We start from the raw sequence: 4,781 nt of genomic DNA on the forward strand, positions 1-4,781 counted from the left end.
AGCATTGTCCTGTGGGCTGGGGTCTTGGGCTGAATAAAAAGGAGAAAGTGGGCTGAGCACCAGCGTCCATCGCCTGCTTTCTGAAGCTGGATGCTACTTCATATGCCCTCCATGAAGCCTCAATCTGTGAGCCAGAATAAACCCTTCCCTTTAAAAAACAATTATTAATTTTATAAATGTTAGTACACTTTTGCTGTCTTCAGACACACCGGAAGAGGGCATTGGATTCCATTACAGATGGTTGTGAGCCACCATGTGGTTGAGTGGGAATTGAACTCAGGACCTCTGGAAGAGCAGTCAATGTTCTTAACCGCTGAGCCATCTCTCCAGCACCAAACCTTTCCCTTCTTAAGTTGTTTTTGTTGGATATTTTGTGAGAGCAACAACAATTTAAAAAAATAACTGGGGTGGTCATCTAGAGAGTCCAGAGACACCCTTACAGACACGCCCACTCATGGGGTCCATCAGTTACCTGGACATTCCTTAGTCTAGTCCAGTGCACCCATACAATGAACCATCCCAGACTCAGGCTGATGGGCAGCAGCCATGTGGGATCTGTTTAGCTTCTTCCGTCAACCTCTTAGTTCACCTCTCAGTACAAACTACATAGTAAGGTTACAGTCAAGGGCTGAGGGAACATCCAACTCCCCACAAAGCCATGGGCAAGTGGGTAGGTGTAATGGAACTCTAGGGCGGCGAAGAACTGGGATCGAGTCTGCAAACATCCACAGAAGGGATGGGTCTAGGTCTCTGCAGCTCAGCCTGTGGCAGAATATCAGATGTGAAATCTCTGGAAGCTGATGAGGTCCTCTGTGTGTGTGTATGTGAGTGTGTGTGTGTGTGTGTGAGTGTGTGTGTGTGAGTGTGTGTGTGTATGTGTGTGTGAGTGTGTGTGTGTGAGTGTGTGTGTGTATGTGTGTGTGAGTGTGTGTGTGTGTGTATGTGTGTGTGAGTGTGTATGTGTGTGTGAGTGTGTGTGTGTGTGAGTGTGTGTGTATGTGTATGTGTGTGTGAGTGTGTGTGTGTATGTGTGTGTGAGAGTGTGTATGTGTGTGTGTGAGTGTGTGAGTGTGTGTGTGTATGTGTGTGTGTGTGTATGTGTGTGTGAGTGTGTGTGTATATGTGTGTGTGTGTGTGTGTGTGTAAGCCAGAGGACAACCTCAGATGTCATTCCTCTAGAGCCCTCCCATCCCCAGTCTCCAACACTAAGAGGACAAGTTCATGTCACCATGCTTGTCTTTTTGGGGATCTGGGATGAAAGTTAGGCAGTCGTGCTTGTAAAGCAAGTGCTTTGGTGACTAAGCCTCAGCCCCAGCTCCTGGACACCTTATAATGGGAGAAGCTCCCAGGATATTGAAAATCAAGGCATGCTAACACGGTTTACAATAATTGCGGCATAGATTTAGCTGTTTACATTTAGTAAATTAATGCTCTTAGCACACATGCAAATTGCCAAGCATTATAATTATGCTATTCACAAGAAAATTACAGGATTTTAAAAATTATTAATTACTGGTGTACTCTGGGCAGTGGGGTCTAGTGACAGGCCATGGGTATGCTGTTTTCTCATGAACGTCTTCATTTATTCTGGCTAGGGTCCTCAGCCCAGGGCAACGACCCCAAAGCTTTCCTTATGTGCTGGACATACCTTGGGCATGTCCTTGTTTAAAACCCTTGGTGCCTGCAGTCACCCCCAGAGTCCTAACTTAGTAGGAAGATGGTCTCTAACACAGCCCCAGGGGTCACTATTTTATTTTCTCCAAAACTCACAGGATGACTTTGATGTTCCATCAGTTGGGGTGGAGGGCCGCTGGGCTAGGGGATAGGTAGGGCTAAACCACTCAGATAACAAATCCTAAGATGAGACTCATTCTTGGTTTTTTTCTAAAGGACTTTTATTTATTTATTTTATGTATGAGTACACTGTCACTCTTTTCAGACACACCAGAAGAGGGCATCAGATGCCATTACAGATGGTTGTGAGCCGCCATGTGGTTGCTGGGACTTGGACTCAGGACCTCTGGAAGAGCAGTCAGTGCTCCTAACCACTGAGCCATCTCTCTGGCCCCTCACTCATGGTCTTGAAGTGACCATCCTCATTGTTAGAAGATAACCCTAGGAAGTTCAATCTCTCTTTTGCTGGACAAGAAGAAAGAGGTTTTCTGCCTGATGGCCCTGGTGGCCACCTCAAAGCTACCAAGGAAGCCTACTTTTGTGGGCAAAGTCTCTTCTTGTTGCTTCTGTCAATAAGGCCCTTCCTGTGTCTGGTGTCCTGAGGGTCAGGTGAGGTATTCCATGTGCAATGCTCTTGAGCTAAGAGGACTGGGCAGGAAGAACATGCAACCAGGTTTCTGCTGTGCTGAGGAAGCCCTAAGGGCCTGCTACCTTGCCACATGGGTCTTTGGCTTGTGTAGAGCAGGCACTTGATAAATATCTGCCCAGTGGGATGGGTGCTTTATGCTTTCATTTTCCCTTGCCTAATGCTCTGATCTCTGCCAGATGCCAAGGAGGGAAATAATCTGATTATCTGATTAAAGTAATATGGTCCTCACGCTAGCTGCTGCAGGCTTAAGCCACCAGGGCAGATCTGTGTGGGTTAAGGAGCTTACCATGCAAGGAGTGAAATAACCAGGCAGGGAGAGCAATCCACGAAGCAAGTGCCCCCCAAGAGTCTGGTGACTCAAGTTCAAACCCTGGAAGCTACATAAGGATAGAAGGAGAGAGCCTACTCCACAAAATTGTCCTCTGAGCTTCATGTACTTACTATGGCATGTTCTTGACACCCCCCCTTCATACACACAGAAATTACTTGTTAAAATGGTTTTTCTGAGTGTGTGTGTGTGTGTGTGTGTATTTTCTGTCTGAGTATATGGCACTGTGCTGGCACCCAAAGAATCCAGAAGAGGGTGTGTGACCCCCTTGAAGCTGGCCTTGCAGGCAGTACTGAGCGGCCTGAGATTAGTGCTAGGAATTGAACTTGGGTTCTTTGCAGTGCAAAGTGCTTCTAAGTGCTGAGCTATCTCTCCAGTCCCATAAATACAATTTTTAAAAAGCTACATCTTCCCGGGCAGTGGTGGCGCACGCCTTTAATCCCAGCACTTCGGAAGCAGAGGCAGGCAGATTTCTGAGTTCGAGACCAGTCTGGTCTAGAGTGAATTTCAAGACAGCCAGGGCTATATAGAGAAACCCTGTCTCAGGGGGGGAAAAAAGGCCACATCTTTTATGATTCCACAAATCCCTAGGTACAGGACACATATCTGAGTCGCCCAGGGCTTGGGGGTAGCGATAAGGAGCACCTGTTAGTGGGCAGACGGAGAAGAAGAAAAACGTTTGTCCATCTGTTACTGATGCTTTGAAAACCTTGGAGTTCTGCTGAGCTGCATCCAGTTACACACGCGAAAGGTGTGGATTTCATCTACGAAGCAGCTGGGGGCTATGCAGGCTTTGGAAAGGTAGTTTTTGAGGCAGGTTCTCATTTAGGCAAGGCTGGTCGTGAACTCCAGACCTTCCTGCCTCTGCCTCCCCCTCAAGGAGTGGGACTGCAGGCATACACCACTCTTCCCAGCTCTACAGACTTCAGCCCGAGCAGGACACTGTTTTCCTGTTGTTCTGTAGCATGTGTGTTTGTTCTGGGCTCCGATCCTCGTTAGAACAACCTGAGAAGTCTTTTGAAAGTTTCAGTTCTGGGATGGGCTCAGACACAGCGAACCCACTAAGTCTGAACTCCAGCTGAGGCTAGGAATGAGCACCCACAGAGTCCCCTCTGAAACACAGTGACCAAACAATGAAAAAGCAGAGCATCTGGCTTGACCAAGGAGGCCCTGCGGCCCAGAGACAGGAGGAGCTTTGCTTTGTGAGTCCCTGTTAGGCAGGCATATTGATCCATACACAAGGTCTTGGACGCTGGAGCTCAGTGGTCCTGGGTTCAAATCTTCACTCTGCACTCTATAGGAGTTTTAAACACCTATGCTTCTGGAACATTGGCGGCTCATTAAGCTCAGAGTCTCTGCTGTCTGGGGAATGGGATGAGAGGCCATTCACAAAGGGCTGTTCCAGTGGCTGGCACACCACAAGCACGGGCTCCTGTATCCACGAATCTGGTGTTTCTATCATGCCTGCCGAGGAGGAAGGGAATATGACTTCAGACTCAGTTTATCAGTCAAGCTAGGTCTTTGAATAACCACACGAATATTCAGGTTCCTGCTCATTCCATAGGTGACCTGGAGAGTGTCACTCCTACAGGCCTGTAAGTGTATCGTCCCAAGCCCCTTTTCTATATGGATATTTGCAAGGATAAGAAGCAGAAATAAGATGGCCTTGTCTCTACCGCATCTGAAAATGGATTCTTAAGACTGATAATCATTTTTCTGTCAGTGTGCAAAGTATCACCAATGTTTCCAGGACACTTTTGTAGGGCTTTGAACGGAAGTCCCAGGGTGGAAAGTTTCAACGAGACGTGGAGTCCCTGATATGGCCACTAGGGGTCTCCATGCTCCACCAAATGGCTCCTTCCAGGGCCCTATCAGGGGTTTGATTTCCAGCGTCCTTGGAGAACAGGGCTAAATGGTGACTTGTGGACCAGGGACTGCAGACCTTGGCCTCTCAGAGTGACATTAGTCCTCCCTCCTATTCACAAGGATCGGGTTACATCTGAAGATGTCAAAGTTCAAGGTAATGCTCAGATGCATGGGGGTGGAGGGGGGTGGTGAGGTGGAAGAGACCTCACTGGTTGCACACCTACTATGTACTAGTTGGGTTTCTTTCATTATAAGAACCGTATC

At 47.8% G+C, this 4,781-nt stretch overlaps 1 long non-coding RNA gene across 1 annotated transcript in view; it reads right to left on the reverse strand.

Moving 5' to 3' along the window:
- Window positions 1-3,852: 3,852 nt before the first annotated feature.
- The window catches only part of LOC110286116, a 7,651-nt gene continuing 6,722 nt past the window's right edge, over window positions 3,853-4,781 (reverse strand). Inside the window, exon 4 of the long non-coding RNA XR_002377117.1 lies at window positions 3,853-4,115. This is a non-coding gene — a long non-coding RNA (uncharacterized LOC110286116). The remainder of the gene's footprint in view (window positions 4,116-4,781) is intronic.

The sequence above is a fragment of the Mus caroli genome, chromosome 19 (genome assembly GCF_900094665.2).
Source record: "Mus caroli chromosome 19, CAROLI_EIJ_v1.1, whole genome shotgun sequence".
Classification (NCBI taxonomy): domain Eukaryota; kingdom Metazoa; phylum Chordata; class Mammalia; order Rodentia; family Muridae; genus Mus; species Mus caroli.